General features: G+C 35.6%; 1 protein-coding gene and 1 long non-coding RNA gene across 2 annotated transcripts in view; one reads left to right on the top strand and one right to left on the bottom strand.

Annotated features, from left to right (window-relative positions):
- The window catches only part of CNGA1 (cyclic nucleotide gated channel subunit alpha 1), an 84805-nt gene that overhangs the window by 42296 nt on the left and 28100 nt on the right, over positions 1-14409 (bottom strand). The window contains exon 3 of the mRNA XM_014344683.5: positions 7457-7564. The gene's annotated coding sequence lies outside the window, so the exon portion shown is untranslated. The remainder of the gene's footprint in view (positions 1-7456; positions 7565-14409) is intronic.
- Positions 1-14409, top strand: part of LOC130541442 (uncharacterized) — a 75983-nt gene that overhangs the window by 59246 nt on the left and 2328 nt on the right. The gene's annotated exons all lie outside the window — the stretch shown is intronic.

Genomic DNA, 14409 nt, shown 5'->3' with positions numbered 1-14409 from the left:
AAAAAGCAAATTGTGGCCGAGTGTGGTGTCTCACACCTGTAATCCCAGCACTTTGGGTGGTTGAGGTGGGCGGATCTTTTGAGCCCAAGAGTTCGAGATCAGCCTGGGCAACATGGTGAAACCCCATCAATACAAAAAATACAAAAATTAGTCAGTCTCATAACCTGGTCTCTAGATAGATAGATAGATAGATAGATAGATAGATAGATAGATAGATAGATAGATAGATGATAGATAGCTAGATAAAACTTTAAAAATAAAATTTAAAAAAGAAAAAGCAAATTGTGAAGTAATATTTATAGTATCATACCATTTTATTTTAAAACTGTGTGTGTGTACATAGAACTAATAAGCACTTTAATGTTAAACATTAAGTTTTTACTGGTGGGATCATTGGTATTTTTGTTTTCTTCTTTGTTTTTATCTATATTTTCTCCTAATATATTTCTAAATGAAAAAAGTCATATTTTTAAAACAAGAGTCTGTTTAATATCAAAAATCATTTGTGTCAGCACCTTTGCTTTAAAATAATGTTTTCCATTATTGGGCAGGGTGCATGTTGGTCAAAGGATACAATGTTTCAGTTAGGAGGAATAAGGTCTGGACATTTGTGTCAGCACCTTTGCTTTAAAATAATGTTTTCCATTATTGGGCAGGGTGCATGTTGGTCAAAGGATACAATGTTTCAGTTAGGAGGAATAAGGTCTGGAGATCTGTTATATAGCATGGTAAAAATAAATTTAAAATAAACATTTTCCATAATACTGTTTTTCATCTCACTCGTTCCATCTCAGTATTTAATTGCAGAACTAAGTTTTTTTTGTTTTAACATTTAACAATGCTCAGCAAGTTGTGTAACTTCTAGAATGGGTTGTGCCTGCTCTGCAAAAGAGAAACAGCCAGTGCCTGAAAATAGCAATCGCTTCTTCCACAAGGGCTGAGTTTCTAGCCCTAGCTCTTTAGCAAATTACCTGTGAAACCCTGACAAAAAAATCTTTCTGAGTTACAGGGTCCTCTCTTCTGTAAAGTGGAGATAATAATACCTGCTCTGCCTATTGTAATAAGTCTCGATGGGGAGGTAATGAAAAATATGTATAAGGCAATATTGAAGGCTGTTTGTGAAAAGTTATACAAATACTAGTTGATAATATTCTTATATGATCTCTAAGTTCAGAAAGAGAGAACCATCAACTTGTTAAAGAGACAAAGAAACTTAAAATGATTAATCTTTCTTTAATCTCTTCCCCTGAAATATCACTTTGAGACTTTAAAATTGTCAAAGCAACTATTAAAGAAAATAATAATTATCCTTATAGGCTCATAAGCCAGCTGTAATTCTCATGAAAAACTAAAACAGAGCTGACAAAACACTGTTGCTATGTTGCCCCAGCACACACAGGGACCTGCCACACTTGGTAAGTCAAATTGTTATCAACGTATAAAGAAAATCCAGTACTTGCTCAGGAAGAAACAATTTTACCAAAGAGATCATTGTTATCATAATCATTATCATCATCTTCACAATTCACAGAAAATGTTAAAGTAGTATCTACAATACAATAAAAAGCTCAATTAATCAAAAGTCAATTAACTAAAACAAACAAATAACCCAATATATTTTCCAATACTCCTTTCTTTAAACAAAATATTTTATAAGAACACAAAGTGATATAAGAGTGTTTTAAACACCAGAGCATGTAAGCATAATTAAGAGCAAGAATTCTGTTTTTGTGCCCTGTTATAATCCCAGTATCTAGAACTGGGAATATTTGTCAATAAATGTTTGTTAAATAAGCATTAAAAAGTTATTAGAACTATAAAGTCATATATATTAATTATGATCCTGGGGCATCACAAGATCCTTCATCATCAAAGAAAGTTTACTTTAAAACCAATATGCTATACAATCAAGAGTAAGAACAAAGACTTTGCACAATGGTTGGAGACCTTAATGTGTTATCCTTCCCACTTCTCTACCTTCATTGAATCAGAAAGTATTCAGAATTCTGAATATTTAATTATAAAAATTATTAAATATTGATGAACTGAAGTAGTTCCTGACTTTTATCTTAGGGTTCCTCACCCCAATATCTGTTTCACAATGAAATTTCTCTAGAAATTCATGCTGATGACAGGTGTTTTGGAAAGTCTTAAAAAAAAGTCCATGAAATCAATTGTGATGGCACCATCCATTGCATGCATTTCCTATATCTTAAATCACTCCTTTCTCCCTAAGCATTTACTTTCATATGTATCTATATATATACACACATACATATATATACATATATATGTATATATATATACACATACATATATACATATATGTATATATATACACATACATATATACATATATGTGTATATATATACACATATATATATGTATATGTATTTATTATGGGTACAGGTGAATGTCTCACTTTCCCAGTATTCTGTAAGCTTCTTAAGGTCAAGAAACTGACTTCGTTTCTCTTTATATCCCCTGAGAGAAGGCAAGTGCAAATTTCTTGATAGTAACAATAAAGATAAGTAACCATATAAAAAGGCAGATACTTAGAACCCAGCAAGGGAGGTTCCCTGGACTGTAATTCCACGGAGATTTTGTCAGTCACTGTGAGCATTCAGCATTTTGTATAACCTTTTTTTCCTACTTCTCTCGCAAGTTTATACCTTATCTCTGAAAAGGGTACATTTAAAGTTTTGATATTTTCACTTGCAAACAATTTACAGATAGCATGTAATCCAATCTGTATTTCATTAATATTTTTGCTTCTCAACATTTGTTGAGCGCTCCCTTTGACAGCAGCATCGTGTAGGTTGCTGAGGTATGGAAGTGAGAAAGAAAAGAAAATAGAATGTTGATTAAGACAGGCTTCCAGCCCTAGAGAAATTAGTAAGAGAAACCTGTAAGTGATAAAAATCTCATATGACAATATCACGTGTGCATAGGCCAACTCTGTTAGAGGTGGGAGAATCACAGAGCTTCCCAAAGCAGGGGATATGTAATTGGATCTTGAAAGATGAATAGGAGTTTGCGACAGTAGAGGAAATGAGCTTTCTTGGCAGAGGAAACAGCATGTGTAAAAGGTAAAGAATGAAGAAAAGAGTAAATATTTCTAATGGCTGGTGTTACAGGCTGAATTGTGTGCCCCCAAAATCCGTATATTGAAGCGCTAACCCCAGAATGTGACGGTTTTTGGAGACAAGGCCTTTAAAGAGATGATTAAGTCAAAGTGAGGCCATTAGGGTGGACCCAACCCAATCTGACTGGTGTCCTTATAAGAAGAGGAAACGTGGACATACAAAGAGACAGGAAGGATGATATGCACAAAGGAATGACTATGGGAGGACAGAGCGAAAAGATGACCATCTGCAAGCTAAGGAGGGAGGCCTCAGAAGAAACCAAAACTGATGGCACCTTGATCTTGGACTTCAGCCTCCAGAAGCATGAGAAATAAATTTCTATTGACCACCAGCCTGCGGTATTCTGATATGGCAGCCGTAGCAGACTAATACAGCTGGAATTAGGATGTCTGAGTGCTCATGGTTTCTCCTCAACACTCACATAATATAGAGAGCTTATCATCAGTGCACTGACCCATTATTTTATCATGATCCATTTATGTCAGTGTCTCTCCCCCAGAATTGAGGACAGGTCACAGTGAGCTCTGATTTTTATTAGAGTTCATTTAATGAACTCTAATGTCTCCAGAACCTTATACAGTGCTTTATACAGGTTCATAAAAAGCAACAACACTTTTTAAATTATTGTATTTTATTGCACAAAACACTACTTGCATGTCTAATAAAAAGGTATACATCTACACTCATCACTTTAATGACTGCATTTAAGTGATTTTTTTTTTTTCTTGAGACAGAGTTTCACTCTTGTTGCCCAGGCTGGAGTGCAATGGCACGATCTCGGCTCACTGCAACCTCTGCCTCCCTGGTTCAAGCAATTCTCCTGCCTCAGCCTCCCAAGTAGCTGGGATTACAGGCATGTGTCACTATGCCTGGCTAATTTTGTATTTTTAGTAGAGATGGGGTTTCTCCATGTTGGTCAGGCTGGTCTCGAACTCCTGACCTCAGGTGATCCACCCACCTCAGCCTCCCAAAGTGCTGCGACTACAGGCGTGAGCCACCGCGCCCAGCCCTAAGTGATTTTTATCCTATTTAATGATTACTTATTCCTATGACAGTACAGTGTATACATTTATTATTGCCAGTTGCCTTTAGAATAATTTTATCAAGTCCCCTAAAAATAAACTCTCACAATATACTTTAAAGAGATTTTATTAATTTTTGGATTAATTTTGGGAGAATCAACATGTTAACATATTAAATTTTTTTATCACATGACAAGGGATGTCTTCTCATTTACTAATTTACTTCTTAAAATTTACCTTGTATGTCTTTGTAATTTTTATTAAATAAGCTAGGTACATTTCTTATTAAATGTACTCTCTGTATTTAAATTTGTTATTTCTAAATAAAATCTGTTGTATTATACCATCTAACTATTAATAATTATTACTGGTCTAGAGGAAAACTACTTATATATTTATTTTGTAGCCTATCATCTTCCTAAGTATCTTGTCAGTTTTAATATAGTTTTAAATTGATCCATTTGGGTTTTCTGGATAAACAATCATATTAACCACAGGTAATGATAATTTTCTCTCTTCAAAGTATATATCTTATTCTTTTTTCTTGTTTTATTGTGTTGGGTAGAATTTATAGAACAATGATAAATAATAGGTATTCTATCAGGCACTCCTTGACTTCTTGTTTCAGTCTCTAGAATTTCTCCTATTTTGCCCATTAATTTCAGATAAATTTTTCTTATTTTGTCAAAGAAATTTCTTTATAAAAAATTTTCTGTTTTATCAAGACTATATCATTGCATTTAATCAATTACCTTTTTATCAACTAAAGCTATAAAAATTGTTAAAGCTCAAGTTGATTTGTACTTTGGAAAGGTAACATTTGAGAACCATTACCTATAACTGTAAGCACTTGTCCCAGACTATCAAGTAGCTATATTAGCATTGTTCAAAATCTTGGCACAGGCTGGGCATGGTGGCTCACACCTGTAATCCCAGCACTTTGGGAGGCAGACATGGGAGGATAGCTTGAGCTCAGGAGTTTGAGACCAGCCTGGGCAACATGGCAAAACCCCGTCTCCACAAAAAATACAAAAATTCGCTGAGTGCGGTGGCTCATGCGTTTTAATCCCAGATACTCAGGAAGCTGAGGCGGGAGGATCGCTTGAGCCCAAGAGGCGGAGGTTGCAGTGAGCCAAGATCGCACCAGTGCACTTCAGCCTGGGCAACAGAGCAACACTCCATCTCAAAAAAAAAAAAAAAAAAAAAAATCTTGGCACAAGGGTTGTCTGCTCATGGGAAAGGACATTATATTTCTACTTTAAGGATATGTAAGAAAGGACCAGCTGTGGAATTTTGCTTAATGCCATACCCAAAACTTATAAAATATAGTAGCCCAGATACCACACACTATCACCTGAGGTAAATGGCTGTAGCATCCTATGGATTTACTCCTTTGACCTATTGATGGGGATATAGTAGAAAACAAAGGAAAGTTTCTGCCTAGGAAAATACCTAGCATTAGAGTAGGAACTAAATAAATATTTGTTGAATAAATTAATAAGTAAAAAATACTTAGGGTGCAGTAGCTTTTTTGGAGGTAGTTCTTGGACACTTTTTAAAATTTTGCTCATGATTTTTAGTCAACTTAACTCTTGATTCTTAATTTAAATTTGACATTTGTTTTTCTACAAAATAATTTATTTTACCCAAACTTTTTAGTTTTCAACACATTAACTTTCTAACTTAAAAAATTACCTCCAAGAAAAAGAGAGTGATCTGCAATGGCTGTTTTGTTGATATCTTCAATTAAAGAGGTTTCTTTTCCTTTTTGAAAACATTTTTTTCTCTAAGGACTAGGGTCTGTAATTTATACTTTCCTCATTAATTTCTAACTTTGACTGTGGCCTGGATAGTTTTTGGCTTTACTGAGATTATTTTTCTTAACAATGTTTGTAAATGTTTCCAGAATGGAGAAAAGAGGGCATATTCTCTAGGGGACATAAGGTACAACAGGTAAATAATAGGCCTTTTAATTTCATTGACACCCTAATACTTCACTCCCCACCCTCTTTTATTTGCTGAGTGGGAAAATGACAATGAAATGAGTGATTGGTGTTTATGGGTGTTAGCCAAGTGAAAGAATGAGTGTAATTGAACAAACTGATTAAAGGATATATAAACAAAAAGTCAAAATGTAAAAAGCCCGTTTTAAGAGGTATCTTTATTGATAGAAACATTTTTAAATCTTCTTTTAAGACTGTTCAACTTTCCAATATAGAATGAAATCACTGATATTTTGAAACATGTAATCTTATTACATGATGAATGCAGTACGCATTTTTTAATTAAAGAAAAACATGACAGTAATTGATAACAGTTTTTTCTTTCTCTTTCTTTCTTTCTTTCTTTTTTTTTTTTTTTTTTGATACAGTGTCTCTCTCTTTCACTCAGGCTGGAGTGCAGTGGTGTGATCTCGGCTCACTGCAACCTTAACCTCCTGGGCTCAAGTGATCCTCCCACCTCAGCCTCCTGAGTAGCTGGGACTACAAACACATGCCACCACACCTGGGCTAATTTTTTCATTTTTTTAGAGATAAGGTTTTGCCATATTGTCCAGGCTGGTCTCGAACTGTTGGGCTCAAGGATCTACCTACTCCAGCCTCCCAGAGTGCTGGGATTACAGGTGTGAGCTACCAGGCCCAGCCAATAACTGTTTTTTCTGATTAAAATATACACGCTTATCACAGTTACTTAAAAGAAGGCAAGGTGATTTAAATTCTAGCTCCTTCATAGAATAGTATTGTATCCTTGGGTGAGGCACTTAATCTCTTCAGACCACTTATTCATCTCTTCAGACCACTTATTCATCTCTGAAAGGGGATATGCAGGTTGTTATAATAATGTTGATAAAGTATCTGATACTTAAGTTTCCAGTGAGTTGGAGCTCTTATTTTTAGGAGTGAATTCTTTAAGATTTACATGAGTTTGATAGTGTCCTATCTCCAAATATTTTAGAAAGAAAAATCAGTATATGACACTTCCTTTGGGGAAAAACATACCTGTCAAAGGTATTGTTTTTGACTTCTAAAAATAAAACTAAAATCTGTGAAAAGCAGGTAGCATTTACTATTTTGTGATATTCAGATTAGCAGAATCATATTGCCAGGTAGAGTATTCACTTATCTCTCAAAAAGACAGAGAAGTTAATAAAAATACAATCATAGCTGTATCTAGAGAGCACATCACATGAAAAGCAAAGCAAAAGCTGATACTTTAAAGAGTCAAAACAGAAGTATAAGCATTTGTGAAAAATATAACTCTAATTATCGTTATCACTGGGTTCTTACCTTTGGTTGTTTAAGTAATATAACTTTGTCTTCTAGAAGTGGAAGTCACTGGTGTATCCAAACAAACAGGGATATACGGTAAATCTTGACATTGTCAAAATCCAGGCCCTAATTTTTTAAAAATAATAAACATGCTGATTTTTTCCCTTTCCTCAAAGATACACAAATGGCTAGTTTTCAAAATTATTCCCAGGGAAATAAACAGTTCGTCGCATTGTCAAAGTAGGACTTTCATGACTCGGCATTGGATTTGCGGATTTACACATGGATGAAAATAACAGCAACATCATTATCCTTTGCTTGAGTCTGAGCCTATTAATATGAATGAGAGTTAGAAATAAAAGAGGGGTTCTCAAAGCTACATCTCTCAACAAATTTGAAAGTAAACCAAATGTACTATTGCCTGATGAATTTTATTAAAATTATACCTCCAACTTCACCCAGGGTTATAATCTTGAAAATAGTGTCTAGGTTTTTTACAAAGTATAATTACATTTTCAAATATAGTGCCATGATATTAAAAGTTATTTAAAATATTAGTAGGATGCACTTCATTAGTCATTGATCTTTTAATTGTCTATTTTATGGAGGAATTGCATATTTGACAGATACCTGGTCAAGAAATAAAATAGGATAAAGCTGAGCTTGCCTGAAAGAAAAATTCATACTTTAGATGTACAAAAATCATCACAACACTTCAGTTAGTGTCTCAGTGTTACTCTAATAACCTAAAAGTAAATTTCCCTAAGAACTGTTTTATGCAATATATGACAGGCTACATACTCACAAAACTTTTGCTTATGGCTGAAAATCAGAATGACATGAAATAAATACTGTTTCCATTTAGCAAAACGGCCTTTATTTCCATCTATTAGCTCCAAAAATACATCATGCATTCTCCAGTATTTGCAATATTTTTCTTGCTGAACAATGAACAACCGAGTAACACTTATTGCCTCAGTTGAATGGTTTCAGCTCCAGTAGCGTAGGAGGCTCTCAAGAGAGGAGGCACCCCAAGATGCCTAGCAGAGAAAATTAGAGGAGTACTGTGTACCTTAGGAAGATTGACTTCTGAGTTCCAGAATTGTAAAAATTAAATTCATATTTCTAATATAAAACATGCTTCATAAAAAGATATTACAGAAAGAAAGAAAAGAAAATGGAAACATAGTCTTACTATTTTGGGATAACCAATATTAACATTTTCCTTATACCTACCATTATATTTTTAAATTAAAATTATTCTGATTTTATGTAATATTATATTATGATAATATTTATATCGCTAAATATCTAATGCGTTCTTTTTAAGATTACATAATCTTCTATTGTATTTCATTATACCATAATTCATTGATTCATTTTCCTATTATTGGATATTTTTTCCTCTGGTCTAAAACATTTCAAAATGAATATTCTTTTTTTTAAGATGGAGTCTCGCTCTTTCGCCCAGGCTGGAGTGCAGTGGTGCCATCGCGGCTCACTGCAGCCTCCATCTCCCAGGTAGCTGAGATTACAGATGTGTGCTACCAAGCCCAGAAATTTTTGTATTTTTAGTAGAGATCGGGTTTCGCCATGTTGGCCAGGCTGGTCTCAAACTCCTGGCCTCAAACGATCCGCCCACGTGGGCCTCCCAAAGTGCTAGGATTACAGGCGTGAGCCACTGAGCCCAGCCTCAAAATGAATATTCTTACTCTTCATTATGTACCTCTGTGATTAGTGTTTACTTAGAAATTAGATCACTGGATCTAAAAAAGTGTATTAACACATGTGGCCTCTTGTGCCACAATTTAGCTTTATGCTAAAATGTTATTGTGTCCATCCTTTTATATCATGCTTCTCTCTAGACTACATAATCTGCTTAAGAAAATAAGCCCCTTGGCGGGGCGTGGTGGCTCACGCCTGTAATCCCAGCACTTTGGGAGGCTGAGGCGGGTAGATCACAAAGTCAGGAGTTTGAGACCAGCCTGACCAACATGAGGAAACCCTGTCTCTACTAAAAATACAAAAACTAGCTGGGCATGGTGGTACAGTGCCTGTAATCCCAGCTACTCAGGAGGCTGAGGTCGGAGAATCACTTGAACCCAGGAGGCAGAGGTTGCAGTGAGCCGAGATCACGCCACTGCACTCCAGCCTGGGCGACAGAGCGAGACTTTGTCTCAAAAACAACAACAACAACAAAAAAGTAAAAGAAAAAGAAAAAGAGAATAAGCCCCTTGCCTTGAATACCATGGCAGTGTCTTAAGTCTATCTCTATGAAATTAATGGTAAATATTTGGAAACCCATGAAGTAATCAACAGACACACAAAGAAATTATCAAGAGAATGAACTTAACTTTCTTCAAATCCTAAAACAATTCTGTGAAGTACAAAAGGTATCTACTTCATCTTTTGAAGAAGAAAATGAAGGCTGGGAGATGAGGTCATTTGTCCAGAGTCACAATGGCTGCTAACCATATCAGAGTTAGCTGTGATTCACACCCAGAGAGGGTTACTAGATTTGGCAACTAAAAGTACAGTATAAGTATATATCAAATATTGCATGAGACAAACTTATTTTTAAAATTGGGTTTTTTAAATCTGAAATTCAAATTTAACTGGGTAGTCTGTGTTTTATCTGATACCTCTATGTCTAGGCCTATCTGACTTCAGAGCACCACACTACTTTTGACATCTGGAAGGTAAAAACATGGAAAATTAGTCAAGTCGCCTATTTCAGCAAATTGCCTCTAACAGTGATAGCAAAGAATTCTTCTACAGAAAAACGTTTTTCACCAACTGTTATTCAATTTCCTCATCTTTACATTGAATGCACCTGTAAACCCCTTAGCACTTTACCTGCATACAAATGCAAAATTTGATAATGCCCACTATTACTTTTTATAATATTCTTGTCCCTTGAGGCCCGGTGTGGTGGCTCACACCTGTAATCACGGCACTTTGGGAGGTGGAGGCAGGTGGATCACACAAGGTCAGAATTTTGAGACCAGCCTGGCCAACATGGTGAAACCCCGTCTTTACTAAAAATACAAAAATTAGGCAGGCATGGTGGTGCACGCCTGTAATCCCAGCTACTCGGGAGGCTGAGGCAGGAGAATTGCTTGAACCCAGGAGGCAGAGGTTGCAGTGAGCCAAGATAGTGTTACTGCAGTACTCCAGCCTGGGCAAGGCATTGAGACTCCATTTCAAAAAAACAAACAAACAAATTAAAAAAAAAATATATATATATATACACACACACACGTACATATATATATAATATATATAATTGTCCCTCACATCTAAGAAATGTTTTTTAATTACCCAATTTAGATCTAGCATTCATGAAAGTACTCAGACCAGACCTCTGTGGGTCTCCTTAATATTTTCAGCTTAATATTGCTTCTTGGGGAGTTAAGATCTTCAGAAAATGACTGCCTGTTGTTGAATGTGGAAGACCTTTTTGTTCTTACATTCAGTGTTCACTTTACTTTAGCCTCTCTAATGCCAACTGTTGTTATCCACTTTGGGGGAGTTTTCTACGATATCACACTGGGCTTAAATATATGGGTTTTGTAGTCCCAGGACTGAGTTTGAATCTCAGCCCTGCTGTTCACTAGCTCTGGGATTTGGAGCATGATAATGAACTGCTGGGTCTCAGTTGCAGTTTTCATGAAATGAGCATAATAATATCTAGTAGGTTTGTTGTGAGGATTAAATGAGACATAGTAATATGAAGCATTTATTACTGTTCCTAAAGCATTGTAAATACTTGAGAAGAGGCTATCAATTTTAAGAAGACAAATATCAAAGTTAAACTTTGTTTTACAATAATTGCATTGCAATAAATTTACATGGTTTCTTTTTAAAAGTGGAGGATATATTTTCTGGTTAGAAAATATACCAGGGTTAATTAGAGCAATCTTCTTGCAGTCCTACCTACTTCATACACAGATGATGTAATTATAATAAACATATCTAAAAAGAAATCAAAATGACAAGATCCAGAATTCGCTCCCATAGGTAGCCATGAATGTTTATTTTCTTCACGGTTTGCTTGTTACTTGAAACTTTCTTAAATGATTTTAATGAATTAAATAAAACAGGGTAATGATTATAGTAAACCTTTCTTCCTTCAGCCAACTTAAATCTTGGTCAATATCATGAAACTTCATAGAACTTGTCATTATAAAACAGCTCTTCCACAATGAATCTCACATACACACACACACTCTCTCTCCATATTCCAAATAACTGATTTGATTTATCTCAAAAATAAAGCAAATTATTGCTTTCTTTACTAGCTCTCACACTTCCTTCGTCTATCTTCCCCCACCCCCCCCAAAAAACCATATTTAAGAATGAACTAAATATTACGGATTCCTGGGATCATGTGGATTAGTTGTGTGGTCTTGAGAAAATTACTTAGCTTTTTCAAGGTTCAATTTCCTTATTTGTAAAATGGAAATAACACCTACCTCATTAGGTTTTTATGAGACTTAAATGGATTTAGCATTTCACACACTGTCAGTATATAAAGAGGACACTTCATAATTGTGCTCTCTTCCTTTTCCTTCCTTCTAAAGTGTGGAGCACCTAAACTGAAGCTTTGCAGCATATTGCTGAGGGCTTACCTGTACCCATTATGCTGCAATGGGAGTTTTCATAAGCAGATATCTGTGGCTGTTAAGTAATTAACTTGTGCCAGGTGCAGTGACTCACGCTTGTAATCACTTTGGGAGGCAGAGGTGGGCGGATCACTTGAGGTCAAGAGTTCGAGACCAGCCTGGTCACTATGGTGAAACCCCATCTCTACTAAAATACAAAAATGAGCAAGGCATGATGGTGCATGCCCATAATCCCAGCTATTTGGGAGGCTGAGGCAGGAGAATGACTTAAACCCAGGAGGCGGAGTTGCAGTAAGCCGAGATTGCACCACTGCCAGCCTGGGTGACAGAGTGAGACTCTATTTCAAAAAAAAAAGGACACAAAGCCATTTTTATACCTTGTTTCTAAGTAATTTATTATATAATTCTAGCAAAATATAACCAGGTGAACTAATTTCAATTTATTTTCAATTTTCATTCAATATTTTCATTTTTAATGAGAATCTGTGTTTTCATGTGTGTAGAGTGTTTAACAATGCAAAGTAATAATCCTTCATAAAGGCATAAAATTTGCTCAAATGTTTGTACATTCATTTCACATATAATTCTTGAGTATCTACGGTGTGCTGGGCACTTTTCTACGAGGCACAAAGAAAAGTTCCTTCCTCAGAGACTCCACAGAGGCAGGACACAGGCAAACAAAAAAATAAAAAAAAGAGAGAGAGAAAGAGAGATGATTACAAAACAGTATGATAAAGGGCTGAGAGATTACATACAAGGAGCCCAAAAATTTGGGGAGGAAAGGAACTGAACTGGAAGGCTTTGGGAAGATTATCTTTTTGCTGAAATTGAAGGTAAGTTGGAATTTCATGTGCATATATAAAACTTACATACTACAATATTTTTCTGATTTATCCAAGTTTAAAAGGGTAAGAGTATTGTGTTGTGTTGTGTTGAGTTGTGTTGTGTTGTGTTTTCCCCTCCAAAGCATGATTAGCTTGACCCTGTATACCTATCACTGGATTTCTTTTCCGGGTACCTGCAGTAACCTTGACTGATAGAAAGAACATAGCTGCATTGGATTATCTATTTAGCAGGCTACTTTTAATCTTGTTCCCTGTCTTGCTTTGTCAGCTCCCTCTAAATCTTCATAATCCTATTTAACCTACCTCTAACTATAGATGCTCATTTGCATGACACTGATTCTCTGTATTTTTATTCAAAAATTATATGATTTGAGGGATTCTGGCTCTTGATCCTAAGTTATTAAATATTTGATAGTCTGTCTTCCTACACACCAAGACCTTCAGCCAGAGTGGTCAATGATGCCTTCATGTTTATAACCATAATAATTAAATGTTATGTAATTAATTGTTTATATCTATTTCCCCTGTAGGAACTGTAAATGTCATGAGATCAGGAACCGTGTCTATGTTGCCCATTACTTGTCCATTACCATATCTCTAGCATTCAGTTTGATACTATGCATAGTCATTCATTCAACAAATATGTAAATATTAAATGACAGGCTCTCTTCTAAGCATTGCAGAGTCAATAGGTAACAAAACTAATTTCTGCCCTTGTGGAGCATACATTCTAATAAGATGGGAAAGACAATAAATAAAGTAATAAATATATAAGCACTCAGATGTTGATTATTGATATGATAAAGAAGAAAACAAGGGAAAGAAATAGAAAATGATATGGGGTGGGGCAGGACTATCTTAGATGGGGTTTTCAGGAAAGGCCTCATTTAGCAGAGACCTGAATATAGACACAGAAGTAGCCATGCCCACTTCCAAGGGAAGAGTTTGCCCAGCAAGAAAACAACATGTGCAAAGACAGAACTGTGTTGGTGTGTTTAATGAAAAGCAGAGAAGCCACTGTGGCTAAGTTAGAGGAAGCAAGGGGAAGAGGGATTTAAAGAGTTAAGGTTTTAGAAGATAGATCAGGTAGAGAACAGTCAGGAGGCAACTGTAGTAATTCATTCAGTGAGAGGTGAGCATGGTTCAGACCAGGTTGGTACAGGTGGAAGTGGTGAGAACGGGTCAGATTCTTGATATATTTTTAAGACAGAGGCAATAAGATTTGGTGATTGATTGTTTGTGGGGTGTGTGTGAAACAGTGAAGTCAAGGATGACTGTAGATTTTCTTACTTAAAGCTACTAAAAAAGAGGTTGCAATTTGATGAGACAGGAAGGACATAAGGAAAAGCAAGCTTGGGGTAGAGGGGAATTAGGAGTTCTATTTGAAAAATAAGGCATTGTAGGCTTTTTTCTCTCACAAAAAACAGGAAAATAAAGAAAAAGGAAAATAAGGCATTGTACACGTCAGTGCCTCAGTAATATTCATTGGAATGAATGAATT

The sequence above is a fragment of the Pan paniscus genome, chromosome 3 (assembly GCF_029289425.2).
Source record: "Pan paniscus chromosome 3, NHGRI_mPanPan1-v2.0_pri, whole genome shotgun sequence".
NCBI classification, from domain to species: domain Eukaryota; kingdom Metazoa; phylum Chordata; class Mammalia; order Primates; family Hominidae; genus Pan; species Pan paniscus.
Note: the sequence above shows the minus strand (reverse complement) of the source record. Positions and strands in the feature narration are given on the sequence as shown.